Here is a 26,332-nt window from a genome sequence, read left to right as displayed (position 1 = left end):
GATTCAGTTTCCCAACATGAAAAGTGAGGATGGTAACAGTACCTACTAACAGTATCTCAGAGAGTACATGCGATGACTCCTGTAAAACTAGGAAACCCTGCCTGGCACCTGAGAAGCACTAAAATGTCAACCTTCATCACTGTCACTCTGATCCCCATTTTACAGACAAAGAAACGGAGGCTTGGAGAGGTTCATTAAGCTGCCCTCATGCTTTTTAACCATATCCCTCTAATGTGTCGGAAGAAGGTGGTAAAGAGAGGCAGGCTGTGATTGGTGTCAGAATATTTTCTTCTGAAGTAAGGATATGGAAGAGGTAGTTCACATCCAAAGACGGAGATTGAATTGGAAGAGAACCTCTTCCGAAAACAGTCTGTTCTAAACCAGAGGTCAGCTGGGATTTCAGCCACAAGCTGCTTTTAACACTTACCCTCTCGGAGGCTCGGGTGTTCCTGGTGCAGAAGCCCGGCTCCTCAGGAGGGGATGGGCTCCCTGCAGGCGCAGCCATTTTTGAACGACTCACCAGGCAGTTTATAGCACAATTTAGAAACACCAGGGATAGCAGGATTAGTAATCACGCTGTCTGCTGAAGTAAACTCTATTTGGATACAATAATGTTTTAAAATAACCTTGAATACAACAACCATCCTGAGGATGGGTTTGGTTGAATGACTACAGAAATATTCTTCAAATAGTCATTAACTAATTATGGAGCTGTGCGCACAGAGCCTTCTGCAGGGCAGGAGGTGTAGGGCTGATTCACAGGACTGAGCTCAGGGGCCCATGGGGAGGTGTCCATAGCTCTCTTCTGGTGCTGGGCTGGCACCCTGAGGTGGCCTTCTTGAATGACAGAGACTGTTTCCCACCTTGCCATCTTCTCCAGCAGTGTGGGAAGGTGCCCCTTGAGGCACAGAAATACTTCCACTCCAGGTTCTTGTGGCTTCCCAAAGCTCTGCACCCCTCCCTGGCTGCCTACTGCATTTATAACTGAAGATGAATCTCAGGAAGTTCTGGCAGGGCAATGCAGGTGACAGGTCACACATTTAGCTAATGAATCTGTTGTCTTTGCTGCTTTGAGGGAGTTTGGGTGCTCCATGGAAGAAATTTGGGACAAAAGGGCACCCACTGCCCCATTGCCTGGGAAACGTCTGCCCACGTTTCAGCCAGAGGAGCTTGATTTCTGGGTACACAGGACAGAGGTGAGCACCCCTCTTGCTGGGCTGGGTCACTGCCAGCATAAGAGAACCTTAATAATTTGTTTAAATTTATAAAAAAGTGCTTCCAAGTATGTGGAGGCTCTGTGGCTTTGGACATCACTCCTCGAACTGCACTTTTCTCAGCGGTACCTGGAGATAATAGTGGTACTGATCCAAGGGCTATTGGAGCAAATAAAATAATAAAGAATGTAATTTTTAGTATAAGTCTTTATAAAAAGCTCTGGAAAGGGAGGTGCAACGGTGGCTCAGTGGCAGAATTCTCACCTGCCATACCAGAGACCGATTCCCTGAGCCTGCCCATGTAAAACAAACAAACAAAAAATTCAGGAAATATGTGAGCTGTTATTACTCTTGTTGTCATGTAACTACATGCGCACTCTTCCGTGGGTCTTTAGGAGAGCAGATTCAGGCTCCTTTCCACTGGTGTGCATCTTCTGTCTGCACTCAGTCCTTAGTGTAATATGGCCAACCTTGCAATGGTTCTCAAGACTGACTAATCTTTATTCTTTTTCTAAATTTTCAAAATCAATGATAGTTACATGATCTCCTGACAGGCAAAGCTCCCCAGCAGCCTCCTATTAGAATTGGCATACATCCCTGTATGTGTTGAATAGCGTCTCACCAAAATTCATGTCAAGTCTGTGAATGTGAGCTTATTTGGAAATAGGGTTTTTGCAGATGTGTTTGAGTTAAGAAGAGGTCATACTGGATTAGGATGGGCCATAAATCCAGTAAGACCCGTGTCCTTGTAAGAGGGAAATTTGGACACAGGGACATAGACACAGAGGGAATGAGCCATGTGAAGATGGAGGCAGAGATTACAGTAATGCTGCCACAAGCCAAGGAATGCTGAGGCCACAAGAAGCTGGAAGGGGCAAGGATAGATTCTTCCCTAGTGCCCCTGCAAGGAACATGGCCCTGCTGACATCTTGATTTGGGACTTGTATATTCCAAAGTTGTGAGAGAATAAATTTGTTGTTTTATGCTATCTACTTTGTGGTACAGGCATACCTCATTTTATTGCACTTCTATTTATTGCACTTCACTGACATTGCATTTTTACAAATTTAAGGTTCGTGGCAACTCTGCATCAAGCAAGTTTATGGATGCCATTTTTCCAGCAGCATGTGCTCACTTCTTGTCTCTGTGTAACATTTTGGTAATTCTTGCAAATTATAAACTTCTTCATTGTTATTACATCAGTTATGGTGATCTGTGATCTTTGACATTACTATTGTAATTATTTTGGGATGCCATGAACCATGCCAATATAAGATGAACTTAATTGATACATGTTGGGTGTTTTAACTGCCCCAATGACAAGCCATTTCCCCATCTCTCTTCCTCTCTTCAGGCCTCCTTATTCCATGAGACACAACAATATTGAAATTAGACCAATTAACAACCCTAAAATTGCCTCTAAGTGTTCAAGTGAAAGGAAGAGTCACACAAGTTTCATTTTAAATCAAAAGCTGAAAATGATTGAGCTTCATGAGGAAGGCATGACAAAAATTGGGATAGGCCAAAAGTTAGACCTCTATGCCAAACAGTTAGCCAAGTTGTGACTACAAAGGAAAAATTCCTGAAGGAAATTAAATGTTCTACTCTAGTGAACACATAAATGATAAGAAAGCAGACAGCTTTATTGCTGATTGGAGAAAGTTTCAGTGATTTGGATAGACGATCAAACCATCCACAACATTCCCTTAAGCCAAAATCTAATCCAGAGCAAGTCCTAACTCTCTTTAACTCTGTGAAGGCCGAGAAAGGTGATGAAGCTGCAGAAGAAAAGTTTGAAGCTAACAGAGGTTGGTTCATGAGATTCAAGAAAAGAAGCCATCTCCATAACATGAAAGAGCAAGGTAAAGCAGCAAGTACTGATCTAGAAGATGCAGCAAGTTATCCAGCATCTAGTTAAGATAAATGATGAAGGTGACTACACTAAACAACAGATTTTCAATGTAGCTGAAACAGCCTTCTATGAGAAGGAAATGCCATCTAGGGCTTTCACAGCTAGAGAAAAAAAAAATCAACACCTAGCATCAAAGCTTCAGAGGATTGGCTAGCTCTCTTGTTAGGAGCAAACGCAGCTGGTGATTTTAAGTTGAAACCCATGCTCTTTTACCATTCCAAAAATCCTAGGACCCTTAGGAATTCTACTATATCTACTCTTCCTGTGTTGTGTAAATGGAACAACAAAGCCTAGATGACAATGCCTCTGTTGACACCATGTTTTTTATTTTGTTTTTGAACTTTTTTTATGGTATGAGACCAAAGGCAGACAGGTCTATTGTGTCTAGAACCTAAATTTTCTGTAACACACAATCTAAATCAACATATCTGGATGGCTCATACAACCCAAACACATGGAGCCCAGAATGGGAATGAAGCCTTGTAATTCTGTAAAGCTTAATGTACCACCAGGAGACATCCCAGACTATGGTGTGCTGATAATTTAAAAATATTGGTAGCTGAGCCAGGACCCAGTTTCAAGGGATTGAGAAAGCCTTCTTTACCAAAAGAGGGAAGAGAGAAAAATGAGACAAAATTAAGTTTCAGTGGCTGAGAGATTTCAAACAGAGTTGAGAGGTTATCCTGGAGGTTATTCTTAAGGATTATATAGATATCCCTTTGTAGTTTATGGTGTATGGAGTGGCTGGAGGGAAGTACCTGAAACTACTGAGTTGTGTTCCCATAGTCTCAAGTCTTGAAGATGATTGTATACCTACATAGCTTTTACAATGTGACTGTGGAATTGTGAAAACCTTGTGTCTGATGCTTCTTTTATCCAGGGTATGGACAGTTGAGTAAAAAATAGGGATAAATAAATAAATAAATAATAGGGGGGCTAAGGGGTAAAATAAATTGGGTAGGTTGAAATTCTAGTGATTAGTGAGAGGGAAAGGTATGGGGTATGGTATGTATGAGTTTTTTCTTTTTATTTCTTTTTCTGAGTAATGGAAATGTTCTAAAAAAAATGATCATGGAGTTCCAGTAGCCATGTTTCTTGACGATGACTGAACAATGATATAGCTTTCACAATGTGACTCTGTGAATGTGAAAACCTTGTGTCTGATGCTCCTTTTATCTACCATATCAACAAAAGAGTAGAACATATGGAATAAAAATAAATAATAGGGGGAACAAACGTTAAAACAAATTTAGTTTGAAATGCTAGTGGTAAATGAAAGCGAGGGATAAGGGGTATGGTATGTATAACTTTTTTTTCTCTTATCGTTTTATTTCTTTTTCTGTTGTCTTTATTTCTTTTTCTAAATCGATGCAAATGTTCTAAGAAATGATGAATATGCAACTATGTGATGATATTAAGAATTACTGATTATATATGTAGAATGGAATGATATCTTATTGTTTTGTTTGTTTGTTGTTAATTTTTTAAAATTAATTAAAAAACAAAGAAATCTGTACAGAAAATAAAGCATTTATTTGCAAAGATTTTCACTTTGTGAAATATTTCCTTATGACATAAAATCATTATCAAAGGACTATAATAGAATTTTAAATATAATTGTTATTTAAAAATGTAAAACCAACCCATCATCTAGAAAAAAGTTCAATATATATATACTACAAAGGACCTATAGATAATATTCAATAAATATTTGTCTCGGTTACTGTTAAAAAAAAATGATCATGGAGATGAATATGCAAATTATATGATGATATTGTGAGCCACTGATTATACACCATGTATGGAGTGTTTGTGTGTTAAGATTTATTGATGAAAATTAAAAAAAAAAAAGTATTGGTAGAATCCCTTGAGGAACTAGAGAAAAAATATGGAAGTAATAAATTTTCCCATCTGGGAAACCCCTGATACTTTCTCAAACGTTAGGGACTCCCAAGAAAACAGGCCAAGCCCCTGTGAAACTCATTTCTGTAGCAGAGAAGCTAAGACTACCTATAATTATGCCTAAGAGTTGCTTCCAGGAAACATCTTTGATTGCTCAGATGTGGCCTTTCTCTCTCTCTCTCGTAAGCACAACCCTGCAATGAAAATCATTATTGAATATTTGAAGTCCACGATTGATAGCTATTGCTCAGAAAAACAAAAGATTCTTTTCAAAATATGACTGCTCAGTGACAATGCACCTGGTCACCCAAGAGCTCAGAGTTCTGAACAATATTTGAAAATACATGCAAACAACCTTCTGAATAATTCAAACATTATTTGCAAATCTTGTAAACTTGACCCACATTATGTACCAACTGTGCTGCTGATTGACAAACCGAAACCTCAAATCAAGAGCACTACAGACTGGAATGCACTTGCCTAGTGAGGCAGGTTAAAAGCAGTGTAAGTTACTATACTGGTTCCTTATTAATTAGGAACAGAGTGGAATGTGAAAGGAGGTGTAATAGTTGTTTGTTCAGGCTTTTAACTACAATATGAAAGGACCAGTGGTTTTACTATTATGTTTTCCATTTGGCTTCCTGGCACCCCAAGTCCAATCAGTCTCCCACTGTTTAGATGCACTTTGAAATGTGCCAAGTCTTAATTGAAGTGGAAGTGTCTGAAACAAGAGTTAATACCAGGAGCTACAGGGAGTAACATTTGTGGAGGTAAACTGTTGCTAGCTCTGTTCAACTACTTTCGGTCCCTGGGGTGAAATTAAATTCTAATGGCAGACAGGATGGTTGGCAGTTGAGCTGGATTGGACCAGAGGTGCTGCTCTGATGGTTTTGCTGAGCTTTGGGTTCCCTGAATCTAAGAAAAAAGTTCTTCGACAGGGCCCAGAGAAGCACACAATATGCCTTCTGCTGATAATTATAAAGCCTATGGAATGCACCAGGCACTGGTGCTGGGAACTAGAGACACAATGAACAGAATGAAACATGCTCCCCACCATGGTGGAGATTAGATGCTAGTTGGGAAGACTGACACAATTAAGTAAATATATTGCCTATGATTAGCACTATGAGTTAGAAAATAATTGGGGGGCCATTTGGCATAGGAAGTTAGGGATGGGATGTTTAAGCTGAGATTTGATGGAGGGAAGGGCCCAGCCCTAGGAAAAGCTGAGAAAGACCATTGTAGACAAAAGGTAGAGCAAGGACAAAGGTAGTGGGATGGAAAAAAGCACAGTATGTTTGATGAGCTGAGAAAAGCCCAGGTGGCTGGATTGTAGTGAGGAAGAGGAAAAGAAGAAACAATGCTAAAAGGGGCTCTGTCCTTCAGGGTTGTATAGACCAGATTAAGAAGTTTGGATTTCATTTTAAATGCTATGGGAGGCTGTATTAGTCAGAGTTCACTAGGAAAACAGACCTGAAAGGATATACATAATATATGTGTAATATATGTACATATAATGTAAATTTTATGAGATTTTTATAAGAATTGTGCCATGCAACTGTGGGGAGGGCAAGTGCAAATTCCGTAATACAGGCTGCAAGCATCAAGCATTGAAAAACTCTGATAAAGGTTTTCAATGAATTGTCCAGAAGTCGGTCAGCTGAAGTAGAGAAGGAAATTCTCTCATCTCGCTGCTGAAATTATCACTTCTCCTTTTGGGCCTTCAACTGATTGGATGAGACATCTCTATTTGTCGAAGGCAGTCTCCTCAGTTGATTGTAGACATAATCAGCCAAAGATGCAATCAATTTACTGATGATTTAAGTCCACGAAATGTCTGCACAGGAACAGTCAGGCCAGTGCTTACTTGACCGAACAACTGGACACCATAACCTGGCCAAGTTGACACATGAAGTTAACCATCACAGAGGCCACAGGAGATTCTAAGCAAAACAGTGTTTTAGTTTGCTAAAGTTGCTAAAATGCAATGTACCATAAGTGGGTTGGCTTTTTACAATGGGGATTTATTAAGTTACAAGCTTACAGTTTCAAGGCTGTGAAAATGTCCAAATCGATGTGTCAACAGGTGATCCAGCAGTCCCTTTGTCAGATGGCAAGACATCGCTGGTCTTTTCCATTTTTTTTGGGTTTTGTTGCTACCAGCTTCTGGCTCCAGTGGCTTCCTCTCAGAGCTTCTGTGTGTGTCCTGCACTCTGAGATTCTGTGTCCTCTCTATCTTCTCTGTGTTTCTTTCTGCTTTTCATCCTCTTATTTATAAAGGACTCCAGCTAGAAGATTAAGATCCACCTAGAGCATGCTCCAACTGAAATAACCTAAACAAAATGTCCTACTCAACACGATGGATTATATTTACTAATGAATTTAAGAACATGATCTTTTCTGTGGTCCATAAAACCTCCAAACCATCACACGGTGACAGAATATGACTCCCAACTTTTATTTTTCTATTTTTGTATGCTGTGAGGTAGGTGTCATATTTCATTCCTTTCCATGTGAATATCCCATTATAACAGCATGATTTGTTGAATTTTATTTTTATTTTTGGAGTGCCTGGGCTGGGACTTGAATCCAGGTCTCCTGCACCAATGCACCCTGATTCCCATCTTTTAAAAAGATCACTTGACAGCTGTATGGAGAATGCATTCAAAGGAACGGGATCAGTGGAGAAGGTGGTTGCAGTTTCCATGCAAGAGATGATGGTGGAGGAAGTGGCTAGAACAGCAGATGTACAGCTTAGTTATCAATCACTTCCAGCAGATCAGAGCCTACTGTAGGTTCCAGAACACAAAGATTCTTCAGGGATTCCCAAGCAACCCACCCACCAATTATCTATTGAGCACTTATTCAGCACAGAGACAAATGTCTGGGGCAATAGAAGTTATAGGACACATTAAGACGGACATCTGTCTCACTGAGTAGACAAGATACCTACAAAAAGATAAGTAAAATTGTAAGATGCCAGGCTTCAGGCACTAGAAGTGGCCATGGGCACTAGAGTCACAGGCAGCACAGAGACCCATCAGCATTAGGGAAAGTGTGTCTAAAGAGCAAGAGGGTCCCTAGACTGAGAGCAGAGTTGGCACAGGTCATGGGAGAGGAAGGGGACAGGGAGAAAGGAGGGATGTTCAGGCATCTCCAGTGATGCAGATCTGCCCATTATTCTGCTTACCACAAAGGGAGTTGGGGAAGAGAGCCATGCCTGAATCCAAGGTCACTTTTACTCAATCTCTGTCCACTTGCAAATGTGGCCCAATCCAGAGGAATGCCTCTTAATTGTGGGGTAGTATCAGGAGCTGCGTCGAAGATGGGAAAGGTCCTGAATTCCTTCTCAAGGAGGACAACCTTCAAACAGGGCAGCTCCAGGTTAATATTTTAAAAGTTAAATCGGCACAATTCCTAGCACTTAATGTAGCTACATTGCTTTCTTTCCCTTCCTCACAAGGAGCCTACTGTCTCCTATGACGAAATGCTTTTCCAAGCCTTTCTAAAAACCTCATTTTTATTTGCATGCAAAATTGATTTACATATGAAAAAAAAAATTGTTTCCTAGATCTTTTGAAAGGAGCAGGTATTACCCTGATTTTCCCCTGGGTCAGCCTACTGGTGGCGGTTCCTTGAGGACAGGGCTCCCTCTGCTGGCTCACTTGCCGGAGCTTTCAAGATGTTGAGTACTTCCAATGGGGATAGTGACTGCAAAGAATTGTCATCATAATAATCTACAGCAATCTGTTTATTTTATATGACAACTATCTATTGCTGTACGTTAATAATGTTAATATGGAGTATAGCAAGGGCTCTGGAATCAGACAAAGCCTGGGGGCTCTTACTAGCTGTGGCCTTCGGCATATTTCTTAATCTCTGGTCACAGTTTTCTTATCTGTAAAATGGGTATTACAGTACCGTATCAGTCCTCGTCCAGCCAGGAATACAGAAACTACACTAGTCACATTAACAGAGAGAATGGAGGGGAAACCATAAAACCCGTCTTGGAGGACTGAAAAAGCAAGATGGGAATTTTGAGGTTATTGATAATAATTGTAAGAAGCAGCTACCATCCCTATGGTGGAGGGAAGAAATTGGGATATCAGAACTGTTTCAGTCAGTTCTCTGCTGGTGTCTCTCAGGCTCATTCATGTTGCGGTATTCATGCCAGAAGGTGAGCTGAGATATTTCATTGGGTGTGAAGTGGTATCTTGCTGTGGCTGATTCACATTTCCCTAACGACTAATGATGTTGAATATCTATTCGTGTGCTCATTGGCCATTTGTATAACTTCTGCAGAGAAATATTCAAGTCCTTTGCACATTTTTAAATCTGGGTTGTCTTTTTGTTGTTGAGTTATAGGGGTCCTTTGTATATTCCGGATATTAAACCCTTATCAGATATATGATTTGGAAATATTTTCTCACTCATAGGCTTTTTTTTTTCCCTTTCTTTTTTTTTTTTTTATTAATTAAAAAAAGAATTAACAAAACAATTAGAAATCATTCCAATCTACATGTACAATCAGTAATTCTTAATAACATCACATAGTTGCATATTCATCATTTCTTAGTACATTTGCATCGATTTAGAAAAAGAAATAAAAAGACAACAGAATAAGAATTAAAACAATAATAGAAAGAAAAAAAAACAAAAAAAACAAAAACAAAAAACCTATACCTCACATGCAGCTTCATTCAGTGTTTTAACATAATTGCATTACAATTGGGTAGTATTGTGCTGTCCATTTCTGAGTTTTTATATCCAGTCCCGTTGTACAGTCTGTATCCCTTCATCTCCAATTATCCCTTCTCTTTTTTTTTTTTTTTTAATTAACGGAAAAAAAGAAATTAACCCAACATTTAGAGATCATACCATTCTACACATGCAATCATTAATTCTTAACATCATCACATAGATGCATGATCATCATTTCTTAGTACATTTGCATTGGTTTAGAAGAACTAGCAACATAACCAAAAAAGATATAGAATGTTAATATAGAGAAAAAAATAAAAGTAATAATAGTAAAATCAAAACAAAACAAAACAAAACAAAACAAAAACCTATAGCTCAGATGCAGCTTCATTCAGTGTTTTAACATGATTACTTTACAATTAGGTATTATTGTGCTGTCCATTTTTGAGTTTTTGTATCTAGTCCTGTTGCACAGTCTGTATCCCTTCAGCTTCAATTACCCATTGTCTTACCCTGTTTCTAACTCCTGCTGAACTCTGTTACCAATGACATATTTCAAGTTTATTCTCGAATGTCCGTTCACATCAGTGGGACCATACAGTATTTGTCCTTTAGTTTTTGGCTGGATTCACTCAGCATAATATTCTCTAGGTCCATCCATGTTATTACATGGTTCATAAGTTTATCTTGTCTTAAAGCTGCATAATATTCCATCGTATGTATATACCACAGTTTGTTTAGCCACTCGTCTGTTGATGGAGATTTTGGCTGTTTCCATCTCTTTGCAATTGTAAATAATGCTGCTATAAACATTGGTGTGCAAATGTCCGTTTGTGTCTTTGCCCTTAAGTCCTTTGAGTAGATACCTAGCAATGGTATTGCTGGGTCGTATGGCAATTCTATATTCAGCTTTTTGAGGAACCGCCAAACTGCCTTCCACAGTGGTTGCACCCTTTGACATTCCCACCAACAGAGGATAAGTGTGCCTCTTTCTCCGCATCCTCTCCAGCACTTGTCATTTTCTGTTTTGTTGATAATGGCCATTCTGGTGGGTGTGAGATGATATCTCATTGTGGTTTTGATTTGCATTTCTCTAATGGCCAGGGACATTGAGCATCTCTTCATGTGCCTCTTGGCCATCCGTATTTCCTCTTCTGAGAGGTGTCTGTTCAAGTCTTTTTCCCATTTTGTAATTGGGTTGGCTGTCTTTTTGTTGTTGAGATGAACAATCTCTTTATAAATTCTGGATACTAGACCTTTATCTGATATATCATTTCCAAATATTGTCTCCCATTGTGAAGGCTGTCTTTCTACTTTCTTGATGAAGTTCTTTGATGCACAAAAGTGTTTAATTTTGAGGAGTTCCCATTTATTTATTTCCTTCTTCAGTGCTCTTGCTTTAGGTTTAAGGTCCATAAAACCGCCTCCAATTGTAAGATCCATAAGATATCTCCCAACATTTTCCTCTAACTGTTTTATGGTCTTAGACCTAATGTTTAGATCTTTGATCCATTTTGAGTTAACTTTTGTATAGGGTGTGAGAGATGGGTCTTCTTTCATTCTTTTGCATATGGATATCCAGTTCTCTAGGCACCATTTATTGAAGAGACTGCTCTGTCCCAGGTGAGTTGGCTTGACTGCCTTATCAAAGATCAAATGTCCATAGATGAGAGGGTCTATATCTGAGCACTCTATTCGATTCCATTGGTCGATATATCTATCTTTATGCCAATACCATGCTGTTTTGACCACTGTGGCTTCATAATATGCCTTAAAGTCAGGCAGCGCGAGACCTCCAGCTTCGTTTTTTTTCCTCAAGATGTTTTTAGCAATTCGGGGCACCCTGCCCTTCCAGATAAATTTGCTTATTGGTTTTTCTATTTCTGAAAAATAAGTTGTTGGGATTTTGATTGGTATTGCATTGAATCTGTAAATCAATTTAGGTAGGATTGACATCTTAACTATATTTAGTCTTCCAATCCATGAACACGGTATGCCCTTCCATCTATTTAGGTCTTCTGTGATTTCTTTTAGCAGTTTTTTGTAGTTTTCTTTATATAGGTTTTTTGTCTCTTTAGTTAAATTTATTCCTAGGTATTTTATTCTTTTAGTTGCAATTGTAAATGGGATTCGTTTCTTGATTTCCCCCTCAGCTTGTTCATTACTAGTGTATAGAAATGCTACAGATTTTTGAATGTTGATCTTGTAACCTGCTACTTTGCTGTACTCATTTATTAGCTCTAGTAGTTTTGTTGTGGATTTTTCCGGGTTTTCAACGTATAGTATCATATCGTCTGCAAACAGTGATAGTTTTACTTCTTCCTTTCCAATTCTGATGCCTTGTATTTCTCTTTCTTGTCTAATTGCTCTGGCTAGAACCTCCAACACAATGTTGAATAATAGTGGTGATAGTGGACATCCTTGTCTTGTTCCTGATCTTAGGGGGAAAGTTTTCAATTTTTCCCCATTGAGGATGATATTAGCTGTGGGTTTTTCATATATTCCCTCTATCATTTTAAGGAAGTTCCCTTGTATTCCTATCTTTTGAAGTGTTTTCAACAGGAAAGGATGTTGAATCTTGTCGAATGCCTTCTCTGCATCAATTGAGATGATCATGTGATTTTTCTGCTTTGATTTGTTGATATGGTGTATTACATTAATTGATTTTCTTATGTTGAACCATCCTTGCATACCTGGGATGAATCCTACTTGGTCATGATGTATAATTCTTTTAATGTGTTGTTGGATACGATTTGCTAGAATTTTATTGAGGATTTTTGCATCTGTATTCATTAGAGAGATTGGTCTGTAGTTTTCTTTTTTTGTAATATCTTTGCCTGGTTTTGGTATGAGGGTGATGTTGGCTTCATAGAATGAATTAGGTAGTTTTCCCTCCACTTCGATTTTTTTGAAGAGTTTGAAGAGAATTGGTACTAATTCTTTCTGGAACGTTTGGTAGAATTCACATGTGAAGCCATCTGGTCCTGGACTTTTCTTTTTAGGAAGCTTTTGAATGACTAATTCAATTTCTTTACTTGTGATTGGTTTGTTGAGGTCATCTATGTCTTCTTGAGTCAAAGTTGGTTGTTCATGTCTTTCCAGGAACCCATCCATTTCCTCTAAATTGTTGTATTTATTAGCGTAAATCCTGTTATTACCTCCTTTATTTCTGTGAGGTCAGTAGTTATGTCTCCTCTTCCATTTCTGATCTTATTTATTTGCATCCTCTCTCTTCTTCTTTTTGTCAATCTTGCTAAGGGCCCATCAATCTTATTGATTTTCTCATAGAACCAACTTCTGGCCTTATTGATTTTCTCTATTGTTTTCATGTTTTCAATTTCATTTATTTGTGCTCTAATCTTTGTTATTTCTTTCCTTTTGCTTGCTTTGGGGTTAGCTTGCTGTTCTTTCTCCAGTTCTTCCAAATGGATAGTTAATTCCTGAATTTTTTCCTTTTCTTCTTTTCTGATATAGGCATTTAGAGCAATAAATTTCCCTCTTAGCACTGCCTTTGCTGCGTCCCATAAGTTTTGATATGTTGTGTTTTCATTTTCATTCGCCTCGAGGTATTTGCTAATTTCTCTTGCAATTTCTTCTTTGACCCAGTCGTTGTTTAGGAGTGTGTTGTTGAGCCTCCACGTATTTGTGAATTTTCTGGCACTCTGCCTATTATTGATTTCCAACATCATTCCTTTATGGTCCGAGAAAGTGTTGTGTAAGATTTCAATCTTTTTAAATTTGTTAAGACTTGCTTTGTGACCCAGCATATGGTCTATCTTTGAGAATGATCCATGAGCACTTGAGAAAAAGGTGTATCCTGCTGTTGTGGGATGTAATGTCCTATAAATGTCTATTAAGTCTAGTTCATTTATAGTAATATTCAGATTCTCTATTTCTTTGTTGATCCTCTGTCTAGATGTTCTGTCCCTTGATGAGAGTGGTGAGTTGAAGTCTCCAACTATTATGGTATATGAGTCTATTTCCCTTTTCAGTGTTTGCAGTATATTCCTCACGTATTTTGGGGCATTCTGATTCGGTGCGTAAATATTTATGATTGTTATGTCTTCTTGTTTAATTGTTCCTTTTATTAGTATATAGTGTCCTTCTTTGTCTCTTTTAACTGTTTTACATTTGAAGTCTAATTTGTTGGATATTAGTATAGCCACTCCTGCTCTTTTCTGGTTGTTATTTGCATGAAATATCTTTTCCCAACCTTTCACTTTCAACCTATGTTTATCTTTGGGTCTAAGATGTGTTTCCTGTAGACAGCATATCGAAGGATCCTGTTTTTTAATCCATTCTGCCAATCTATGTCTTTTGATTGGGGAATTCAGTCCATTGACATTTAGTGTTATTACTGTTTGGATAATATTTTCCTCCAACATTTTGCCTTTTGTATTATATATATCATATCTGATTTTCCTTCTTTCTACACTCTTTTCCATATCTCTCTCTTCTGTCTTTTTGTATCTGACTCTAGTGCTCCCTTTAGTATTTCTTGCAGAGCTGGTCTCTTGGTCACAAATTCTTTCAGTGACTTTTTGTCTGAGAATGTTTTAATTTCTCCCACATTTTTGAAGGATAATTTTGCTGGATATAGGAGTCTTGGTTGGCAGTTTTTCTCTTTTAGTAATTTAAATATATCATCCCACTGTCTTCTAGCTTCCATGGTTTCTGCTGAGAAATCTACACAAAGTCTTATTGGGTTTCCCTTGTATGTAATGGATTGTTTTTCTCTTGCTGCTTTCAAGATCTTCTCTTTCTCTTTGACCTCTGACATTCTAACTAGTAAGTGTCTTGGAGAACGCCTATTTGGGTCTAATCTCTTTGGGGTGCGCTGCACTTCTTGGATCTGTAATTTTAGGTCTTTCATAAGAGTTGGGAAATTTTCAGTGATAATTTCTTCCATTAGTTTTTCTCCTCCTTTTACCTTCTCTTCTCCTTCTGGGACACCCACAACACGTATATTTGTGCGGTTCATATTGTCCTTGAGTTCCCTGATACCCTGTTCAAATTTTTCCATTCTTTTCCCTATAGTTTCTGTTTCTTTTTGGAATTCAGATGTTCCATCCTCCAAATCACTAATTCTGTCTTCTGTCTCTTTAAATCTATCATTGTAGCTATCCATTATTTTTTCTATGTTTGCTACTTTATCCTTCACTTCCATAAGTTCTGCGATTTGTTTTTTCAGTTTTTCTATTTCTTCTTTATGTTCAGCCCATGTCCTCTTCATGTCCTCCCTCAATTTATCGATTTCATTTTTGAAGAGGTTTTCCATTTCTGTTCGTATATTCAGCATTAGTTGTCTCAGCTCTTGTGTCTCATTTGAGCTATTGGTTTGTTCCTTTGACTGAGCCATATTCTCAATCTTTTGAGCGTGGACAGTTATCTTCTGCTGCTGGCGTCTGGGCATTTATTCAGATTTCTCTTGGTGTTGGACCCAGCAAGGTTGTAATATTTTTCTGTGAAATCTCTGGGTTCTGTTTTTCTTATCCTGCCCAGTAGGTGGCGCTCGTGGCACACGTTTGTCTGCGGGTCCCACCAGTAAAAGGTGCTGTGGGACCTTTAACTTTGGAAAACTCTCGCCGTCCTGGGGGTTCGCTAGCCGAAGCGGCTTGAGCCGGCCCAGGGTCCGAACGCAGGGAGGGTGTCCGAACGCAGGGAGGGTTGCTGGTTGCCGCAGCCAGGGAAAGAGCCCGTCCAAATTTCCTAGTCGGCCCTGGGCAACAAGCGTGGCGGGAGGGCGCCAGCGGCAGCGGCCCACCTGAGAGAGTGCACGTTCCCCGGGAGTCACGGGGTCACCGTTCTCCGCGGCCTGGGGGTTTCCGATCCAATTCTCTCAGTTGGTCCGGGGGCTGCGCGTGGTGTGGGCGCCAGTCGCCTTGGTTTCAGGGGACCACCTCTCCAATTCTCCCAGCCGGCCCGGGAAGGGGGAAGGGAGTAACTCCGGCCGCTTGCCACCCCGCCCGGTAAGGCCCGCGCGCCTCGGCGATCTCACCCGAGCTGCTTCTTTCAGCCAGCCAGCCATTCCAGGATGGGGTACGCTGTCTTTTTTATCTCTGTTGTGGCTTTGGGCGCTTTCTGTATCGTTTCTACTCCCCTAGTAGGTGTCCTGGAGAAGAAACTAAGATCCGCGCGTCTTACTAAGCTGCCATCTTCCAGGAAGTCCCTTTTTTCCCTTTCTTGACAATGTCCTTTGATACATAAAAGTTTTTAATTTTGAGGAATCCCAGTTTACCTCTCTTTCTTTTGTTGTTTGTGCTTTTGGGGTCATATATAAGAAATGATTGTCAAATCCAAGGTTATGAAGATTTTTCTTACATTTTTAAGAGTTTTATAGTTAGAGCTTAAATTTAGGTCATTAGATCCATTTTGAGTTCATTTTTGTATATGGCGTGGCATAGGTTCATCTCTCTCTCTCTCTCTTTTTTTTTTTTTTTTACATGAACAGCCAGTTTTCCCAGCATTATTTGTTGAAGAGACTGTTCTTTCCACATTTAATGTACTCGGTAAAAATTAGTTGGCCATAAATGTGTGGGCTCTCAATTAAATTCTATTGCTGCTTTTTTTTTTTTTTTGGCATGTGCAGGCACCGGGAACTGAACCTGGGTCTCTAGCATGGCAGGCAAGAGCTCTGCCTGCTGAGCCACCATGGCCTGCCCTCCATTGGTGTTTATATCTATACTTATGCCAGTATCACACAGTTTTGATTATTTTAGGTTCGTAGTAAGTTTTGAAATCAGGAAGTGTGAGACATTCAACTTAGTTCTTTTTTTCAAACTGTTTGGGCTATTCAGGACCCCTCATAATTCCACATGAATTTGAGGATCAGCTTTTCCACGTTTGTAAAAAAAAAAAAAAAAAAAAAACTGCTGGAATTTTTTTTAACTTTTTTTATTAATTAAAAAAAATTAACAAACGAAATATTTAGAAATCATTCCATTCTACATATATAATCAGTAATTCTTAATATCATCACATAGTTGCATATTCATCATTTCTTAGTACATTTGCATTGATTTAGAAAAAGAAATAAAAAGACAATAGAAAAAGGAATAAAATGATAATAGAGAAAAAAAACTATACGTACCCCTTACCCCTCGCTTTCATTTACCACTATTTCAAACTGAATTTATTTTAACATTTGTTCCCCCTATTATTTATTTTTATTCCATATGTTCTACTCTTCTGTTGATATAGTAGCTAAAAGGAGCATCAGACATAAGGTTTTCACATTCACAGAGTCTCATTGTGAAAGGTATATCATTGCTCAATCATCATCAAGAAACATGGCTACTGGAACACAGCTCTACATTTTCAGGCAATTCCCTCCAGCCTCTTCACTACATCTTAAACAACAAGGTGATATCTACTTAATGCGTAAGAATAACCTCCAGGATAACCTCTGGACTCTTTTTGTAATCTCTCAGCCATTGACACTTTGTCTCATTTTACTCTTCCCCGTTTTGGTCGAGAAGGTTCTCTCAGTCTCTTGATGTTAATTCTCAGCTCATTCTAGGGTTTTTCTCAGTCCTTTGATGCTGAGTCTCAGCTCATTCCAGGATCTTTGTCCCACATTGCCAGGAAGGTCCACATCCCTGGGAGTCATGTCCACGCAGAGAGGGGGAGGGTGGTGAGACTGCTCATCATATTGGCTGGAGAGAGAGGCCACATCTGAGCAACAAAAGAGGCTCTCTTGGGGGTGACTCTTAGGCCTAAATTTTAAGTAGACTTGACCTATCTTTTTTTTTTTTTAATTAATTAACGGAAAAAAGAAATTAACCCAACATTTAGAAATCATACCATTCTACATATGCAATCAGTAATTCTTAACATCATCACATAGATGCATGATCATCGTTTCTTAGTACATTTTCATCGGTTTAGAAGAACTAGCAACACAACCGAAAAAGATATAGAATGTTAATATAGAGAAAAAAATAAAAGTAATAATAGTAAAAACAAAACAAAACAAAACAAAAACCTATAGCTCGGATGCAGCTTCATTCAGTGTTTTAACATGATTACTTTACAATTAGGTATTATTGTGCTGTCCATTTTTGAGTTTTTGTATCTAGTCCTGTTGCACAGTCTGTATCCCAACAGCTCCAATTACCCATTATCTTACCCTGTTTCTAACTCCTGCTGGACTCTGTTACCAATGACATATTCCAAGTTTATTCTCGAATGTCGGTTCACATCAGTGGGACCATACAGTATTTGTCCTTTAGTTTTTGGCTAGACTCACTCAGCATAATGTTCTCTAGGTCCATCCATGTTATTACATGCTTCATAAGTTTAGTCTGTCTTAAAGCTGCATAATATTCCATCGTATGTATATACCACAGTTTGTTTAGTCATTCTTCTGTTGATGGACATTTTGGCTGTTTCCATCTCTTAGCAATTGTAAATAATGCTGCTATAAACATTAGTGTGCAAATGTCCGTTTGTGTCTTTGCCCTTAAGTCCTCTGAGTAGATACCCAGCAATGGTATTTCTGGGTCGTATGGCAATTCTATATTCAGCTTTTTGAGGAACCGCCAAACTGCCTTCCACAGTGGTTGCACCATTTGACATTCCCACCAACAGTGGATAAGTGTGCCTCTTTCTCCGCATCCTCTCCAGCACTTGTCATTTTCTGTTTTGTTGATAATGGCCATTCTGGTGGGTGTGAGATGATATCTCATTGTGGTTTTGATTTGCATTTCTCTAATGGCCAGGGACATTGAGCATCTCTTCATGTGCCTTTTGGCCATTTGTATTTCCTCTTCTGGTAGGTGTCTGTTCAAGTCTTTTTCCCATTTTGTAATTGGGTTGGCTGTCTTTTTGTTGTTGAGTTGAACAATCAACAACATATTTTAAAACTTCAACTTCTGTGTGAGACCAAAGGAAGAGATGTTTATTTGGTGCAAAACTTATACTTTGGGTAGTGTATTTCCTGATTTAACTTGTATGGTCAGTTTAGTTGAACACCATACGTACATGGAATCTTGAATAGGGTGTGAGATTTTGTGGTTTGTCCGGGTTAGTGTGATGCCTCAATACACCCCAGAGTAATTTGGGCAGTGAAAAAAGAAGTATTTGCAAAGTTCCCTTGGGAGACTGGGGAGAAAGGAGGAAATACTCAACTTCCCCCTTTGGAGAATTCCTGATATTCTCACAAGCAATGGGGACAAGCAAGTTAATAGGCTGATAGATAAAGGCAAGTTAATAGATCTGTGTTTTGCCCTTATGAAACTTATTCCTGCAAAGGATAGCCTAAGCTTTCTTAAAATTATGCCTAAGAGTCACCCCCCAACAAACCACTTTTGTTGCTCAGATGTGGTCCGTCTAAGCCAACTTGGCAGGTGAACTCGCTGCCTTCCTTGCTACATGGGACATGACTCTCAGGAGTGTAAATCTCCCTGGCAATGTGACACAGAACTCCTGGGATCCACCGGGACCTGGCATCATGGAACTGAAAAAGCCTTCGCAACCAAAAGGGGGAAGAGAGAAATGAGACAAAATTAAGTTTCAGTGGCTGAGAGATTTCAAAAAGAGTCAAGAGGCTATCCTGGAGGTTATTCTTATGGATTATATAGATATCCCTTTTTAGTTTATGATGTATTAGCATGGCTAGTAGGAAGTAACTGAAATTGTTGAGTTGGGGGGATAAGAGGTAAAATAAATTGGGTCGATTGAAATACTAGTGGTCAATGAGATGGGATAAGGGATATGGGGTGTATGAGCTTTTACTTTTTTCTGTTTCTTTTTCTGGAGTGATACAAACGTTCTAAAAATGATCATGGTGATGAATATACAACTATGTGATAATATTGTGAGCCACTGATTGTACACCATGTATGGACTGTATTTGTGTGAAGATTTGTCAATAAAAATATTTTTAAAAAAAGAAAGTAAGAATGAAAGAAAGAAAGAAAACCTGCTGTAAGGAGTGAAGTTGGTGGATAGTCACCAGCTGCTAGATCTTTGTATCCACTGTGGCATCCATGCGGAGACCATGCTTTCCCAAGGCAGTTTTCAGCCAGTGACAGAAATGGTGGGGATATTAGAGCTGGACTATTCCTGCCCAACATGGGTCTCCCCTAAAGGACAATCTTTGTTTTGGGGATCCCCAGTGGCCTAGCCTAGACTTTCTCAAAGCTTCACTGAATCTGAGGCAATTCCTATCAAATATAGTAGATAGGCTCTCCTTGTCATTTCTAGTTCCCTCCTCCTTTCATCCTTCATGAGACTTCCCCTCAACACAACTCTTACACATGTAATTGTTTTAGCATCCTCTTCTTAGAAGACCCAAACTGACACAATGACAGAGGGAGCACGTCAGATCAAGGGGGAAAGAGAGGACTGTTCAATGAATGGAGTTGGAAAATAATGGTTATCCACATGGAAAAATATGATATTGGCTCCCAACCCTACACACATATAAAAATTAACTACAGAAAGATCAAGGATTTAAATATCAAATACAAAGTTTAAAAACTCTTAATATAATCTATTGATGAGTATCTTTTCAAGTCTACAATTTAGACCTTATGGTAGGGAAATACTTCTTAAACAAGACAGATATGAACACACACACACACACACAAACACAACAAATAAATTTGACTATTTGAAAATTTAGAACTTTCATTTATCCAAGGCATGTTTTGAAGGCCAAGAGACAAATTACAAACTAGGAGAAGATATTTGCAACATATGTAACCAATGAAGGATTAGTATCAATAACCCCTTCAAATCAATGAGAAAAGCTTAAATAACCTAATAGAAAAATGGGCAAAAGATATCAACAGGCATTTCCCAGAAGAGAAATTAGGCATATGACATGGCGAGGTTCATGTGTCAACTTGGCCAAGTGGTGGTACCTGTTTTTCTGGTTGGGCAAGTGCTGACCTTTCTGCTGTGATAGGGACATTTCATAGAATTAAATCATGATCACGTCAGCTGCATCCACAGCTGATTACATTTGTAGTCCACCAAGGGGTATGTCTTCTGCAATGAGTGATGCTTAGTCTAATCACTGGAAGCATTTTAAGGAGAATTCAGAAGAGACAGGCTCTCTTCCTGCTTCGGCTGGTGAGTCTCTCCTGTGGAGTTTGTCCAGACCCTCCATCGGAATTGTCAGCTTCACAGCCTGCCCTGTGGATTTTGGACTCTGTGTTCCTACAGTTACGTGAGACACTTTTATAAATTTTATATTTGTGAGTGTTTCCTGTTGATTCTGTTTCTCTAGAGAACCTTAACTAATACAACTTGGTACCAGGAGTGGTTCTTAAGAAACAGAATCTTAAAAATGGGTTTTTATGAATGGTTTTCAACTCTCACTGGACTCAAAAGCACTAAGGGCTCTGATTCCCATAATTGGAATGACACTCCCAATCCATGGAGTCAGTTGGCAAAAGAGAAAGTCAAAATATCACCATTTGGTTCTCCTAATGCGTTGCTTGTACGAAGCCAGGCTCTGGGGGATAATGTTTTTGACACCTTTATGGAGTTTTGTGGAAATAAGAGGTATAGAGATGTTGGCTGGTTGTTGTTAGATACACTGGATACATTAAGGAGTGAAAGGGACGGACTTAAGGTTTCAAACAAGAAGCTTAAGTGCTGTCTGACAGATGGAGAAGTTTCTATGAGTATCCTGAAGGAAAATCTTATTTCCTGTAGCCATAAGTGACTTGAAAGCTCTGAAAATCAGCCTCAGAATCTTATTGTTAGAGTAGCAACGTAAACTGAAATCTCAATGTTGCATAGTGTCTGCTGTTAAAGCGAGGGCATTGATTGGAAAGGAGTGGGACCCTGAAAAATGGGAGGGTGACATATGGATTGATAATGATGTTGGGGATGAGGTTGAAACCCTAGGTCATGCTGAGTCTTCTCTAGATAACTCTGTAATAGTCTGCCCTGAGGACATAGCGGCCCCATCTCCAGCCTGCCTTGAGGAGTTAACCACGCAACCTCCTCCTGAAGGGATTAGCCCTAGAGTGATAATCCTGTTTCACCAGATGAAACTGCAAATGAATGGCCTGAGGCAAATGGCTTGGAAGATATTTCTAATTCTTTTCACGACCCATCCCAACCACCCCTCATTTCTCCCAGACATATAACTAGACTAAAGTCCCAACAGGCCCCTAAAAGTGAGGAACAAAGTATCACACATTAGGAGGTACATTATACTCCAAAACAGCTGTGTGAGTTTTCCAAGTTATATAGACAGAAATCAGGGGAATATGTGTAGAAATGGATTTTAAGGGTGTGGGATAATGGTGGGAAGAATATAAGGCTTGATCAGGCTGAATTTACTGATGTGGGCCCACTAAGCAGAGATTCTGCATTCAAGATTATAGCTGAATTTACTGATGTGGGCCCACTAAGCAGAGATTCTGCATTCAAGATTATAGCTCAAGGAGTTAGAAAAGGTATTAACAGTTTGGATGGTTGGTTGGTTCGTTGGTTGGAAACATGGATCAAAAAGTAGCCGACATTACCTGAGGCTGAAATGCCAGAACTACCCTGGTATAATGTAGATGAGGGGATCCAGAGGCTTAGAGAGATTGGAATGTTAGAATGGAATTATCATGCAAAGCCTACTCTTACACCCCAGGAATGTCCGGAGGATGCACAGTGAGAAATAAATTTGTGAGACTAGCCCATCATTCCTGGAGAACTCTGTAGTTTCACTTCTTTGTAGGTCAGATATTACTGTAGGAACTGCTGTAACTGAGCCGGAATCCTTAAACACAATGGGGATGACCAGATCCTGAGTTGGCAGAAGTCAGATGTCAGCACTTAATCACCAAAGTCAGGGTAGATGTGGCTATTATAATAGACAGTAAACTCAAAACGGGAGTCAAAATTATATGACTCACAGAGATTTATGGCATTGGCTAGTAAATCATGGGGTACCTAGAAATACAGCAGATGGGCAGTCTACTAAATTCTTTTTAGAGGTGTATAAACAAGAGTTCTAGGTCAAGTGAACAGAAGTCTAACCTGAATTACAAAAACACAGAGTCATGGCCCCTTAATCAATTTCCAGACTTGAGACAATTTACAAACCAGAGCCCCTTGAATGAAGGGGAGGTCAGGTCCCTTTGGGGGAGAATCCTGTTACACTGCCACAAATTTATACAGTTAATCTTTCTCCAAGCCTTCTCTAAGGAGATGGATGGCCTTTTACCAGGTGTTCTAGTTTGCGAGCTGCTGGAATGCAATATACCAGAAATGGAATGATTTTTAAATAGGGGAATTTAATCAGATGCTAGTTTCCAGTTCTAAGGCTGAGAAAATGTCCCAATTAAAACAAGTCTATAGAAATGTCCAATTTAAGGCATCTGGGGAAAGATACCTTGGTTCAAGAAGGCCGACAACGTTCAACGTTTCTCTCTCAGCTGGAAGGGCACATGGCGAACATGGCAGCATCTGCTGGCTTTCTCGTGGCTCTACCAAAAAGGGACTCTCTCCAAGATGTTTCCTTTTTTAAGGGATTCCAGCAAGCAACTTCACCTTCAGTGGGTGGAGACATACCTCCATAGAAATAATCAAAATGCCCCCACCCAGCAATATTGAATGAGGATCAAAGGGCATGGCTTTTCTGGGGTCCACTACAGATTCAGACCAGCACATTCCACCCTTTGGACCCCAAAAAGATATGCTCTTTCCAAATGCAAAATACATTCATTCCATATCAATATCAGAAAACCTTAAACCTTTCAGTAGCAATACAAATGAAGTACCAAATTAGAGACAGTGCAAAATCTCATCAAGTCAATTACAGGAATGGTCTGTCCTAAGGCAAAATTCTCTCCATTTGCTCTGGACCTTTGAAAACTCATACAAGTTATTTGCTGCCAATATACAGAGGAGGAACATTCATAGGATAAATATACACATTTCCATAGGGAGGAAGGAACACAGGGGTCACCGGACCATACATTTTCGAAAACCTGCAGGGCAAAGTCCATTAGATTTCAAAGTCTGAGAGTTATTTATCCTCAGGGCTTTAGAAAGCGGCAGTCCCACCCTTTCCAAGGGCCTATACAGAGGCCTGCCTCTCTCCAAATACAACCTTGGGGGACACTGGGGAGACCACCTTTTTCTAGGCTCCACCCACTCCAAGCATCGGGGCTACACCCAGGCTCTCTGCCATCTCTTGGGCACACGCTCAACCCCTCCATGTGGTGGCAGTCAGGCTCTCCCCAAACCCGAAGGAATGTGCTTCACCCTCTCCAAGGCCTGAGGCGGCATGACTCTTCCACTGCAATGAGGTGGAAGGCCCATTCTCTGCTTTTGGGGCAAACTCACCCTCTCCATGGGCTTGGGTGGGTCTGCTCTCCTGGCCCGAGGCTTCTTGACTTCAGACCCCAGCCTCCATGGTTTTGCCTCTGAAGTTATTTTTCCTCCAGTGTGTCCCTTCTCTGAACCCCTCAGTTCAGACTGGCAGCAGCTCTGTTTATACAGGTCCCACAGCACTCTCATTGGCTTTTTATGGAGTAGCCTTGGATCATGCCCATCAGACATAAGGAGTTTCCACAAATCCTTCCTGGATAACTCCATGTCTGATCCTGACTTTCTCTGAAATGGCAGACTGGTTTCACATTTGGTTAAATCCTCACACAGGGCTCTATTCTCTGGGGTCTCCCTTTCGGGAGGCCCAGAATTTTCCAGGACCTCAATTTCTGGTTTCTTTTTACTCAGGAGTTCAGTTCTCAGCTTATCGCTTTCCTGTCGCATTTCACTATAAGCTGAGAGGAGAAACCAGGCTATACTTTCCACATTTAATTTGGAAATCTCATCTGCTAAATATCCAAATTCATGGCTTTTAAAATCTGCCTTCCAGCCAAAGCCACTAATCAATTTTGCCAGACTATCTGCCATTTTAAAACAAGGATCACCTTCCTCCCAGTTTGCAATAACACGTGCCTCATTTCTGTCTGAGGCCTCATCAGAGTATCTTTAGAGTCCACATTTCTACCAATAGTCTCTTCAAAGCATTTTAGGCCTTCTCTATCAAGCTTCTCACAACTCCTCCAGATTCTTCCCCTTATCCACTTAAAAAACTGTTTCAACATGTTTGGTATTTGCAAAATGCAGCAGCACCCCACTCCTCAGGTACCAAAATCTGTTCTAGTTTGCTAGCTCTAGAATGCAATATACCAGAAACGGAATGATTTTTAAATAAGGGAATTTAATCAGATGCTAGTTTACAGTTCTAAGGCTGAGAAAATGTCCCAATTAAAACAAGTCTATAGAAAGGTCCAATTTAAGGCATCCGGGGAAAGATACCTTGGTTCAAGAAGGCCAATAATGTTCAACGTTTTTCTCTCAGCTGGAAGGGCACATGGCGAACATGGCGGCGTCTGCTGACTTTCTTGTGACTCTACCAAAAAGGGACTCTCTCCAAAATGTTTCCTCTTTTAAAGGATTCCAGCAAGTAACTCGACCTTCAGTGGGTGGAGACACACCTCCATGGAAATCATCTAATCAAAAGTTACCACCCACAATTGGGTGGGTCACATCTTCATAGAAACAATCAAAATACTCCCACCCAGCAATATTGAATGAGGATCAAAGGGCATGGCTTTTCTGGGGTCCACGACAGATTCAGACCAGCACACCAGGGTAACTGTGCACTGGGGAAAAGGAAATGATCAGATATTTGGGGGATTATTAGACACAGGTTCAGAAGTGACATTAATTCCAGGGGACCCAAAATGTCACTCTGGTCCACCAGTCAGAGTGGGGGCTTATGGAGGCCAGGTGGTCAACAGAGTTTTAGCTCAGGTCCATCTCACAGTGGGTCCAGTGGGTCCCTGGACCCATTCTGTAGTTATTTCCCCAGTTCCAGAATGTATAATTGGAATAGACATACTGAGCAACTGGCAGAATCCCCACATTGGCTCTCTAACTCATGCAGTGAGGGCTATTATGGTGGGAAAGGTCAGGTGGAAGCCACTAGAACTGCCCCTACCTAGAAAAATAGTAAATCAGAAGCAATACTGGATTCCTGGAGGGATTGCAGAGATTACTGCCACTCTTAAGGACTTGAAGGATGCAGGGGTGGTGATTCCCACCACATCCCCATTCAACTCTCCTATTTGGCCTGTGCAGAAAACAGATGGGTCTTGGAGGATGACAGTGGATTATCGTAAGCTCAACCAGGTGGTAACTCTAATTGCAGCTGCTGTTCCAGATGTGGTATCATTGCTTGAGCAAATCAATACATCCCCTGGTACCTGGTATGCAGCTATTGATCTGGCAAATGCTTTTTTCTCAATAGCTGTTAGTAAGGACCACCAGAAACAGTTTGCTTTCAGGATACTTTCACTGTCCTACCTCAGGGGTATATCAGTTCTCCAGCCCTATGTCATAATCTTGTCTGCAGGGAATTTGATTGTTTCTCTCTCCCACGAGACGTCACACTGGTCCATTATATTGATGATATCATGTTGATTAGACCTAGTAAGCAAGAAGTAACAACTACTCTAGACTTACTGGTAAGGTGTGTCAGAAGATGGGAGATAAATCCAACAAAAACACAGGGGTCTTCCACCTCAGTGAAATTTCTAGGTATCCAGTGGTGTGGGGCATGTCAAGATATCCC

General features: G+C 40.0%; 1 long non-coding RNA gene across 3 annotated transcripts in view; it reads right to left on the bottom strand.

The window, feature by feature from the left end:
• The window catches only part of LOC143654369 (uncharacterized), a 65,116-nt gene that overhangs the window by 31,423 nt on the left and 7,361 nt on the right, over window positions 1-26,332 (bottom strand). The window contains exon 4 of one of the 3 annotated variants that reach the window (XR_013161781.1): window positions 21,581-25,172. The exons of the other annotated variants lie outside the window; for them this stretch is intronic. This is a non-coding gene — a long non-coding RNA (uncharacterized LOC143654369). Of the gene's footprint in view, window positions 1-21,580; window positions 25,173-26,332 lie in introns of those variants that run through there. 3 annotated transcript variants of the gene reach the window in all.

This window comes from Tamandua tetradactyla, chromosome 13 (genome assembly GCF_023851605.1).
Source record: "Tamandua tetradactyla isolate mTamTet1 chromosome 13, mTamTet1.pri, whole genome shotgun sequence".
Taxonomy (NCBI): domain Eukaryota; kingdom Metazoa; phylum Chordata; class Mammalia; order Pilosa; family Myrmecophagidae; genus Tamandua; species Tamandua tetradactyla.
The sequence above is the reverse complement of the archived record's forward strand: the minus strand, read 5'-3'. Positions and strand labels throughout refer to the sequence as shown.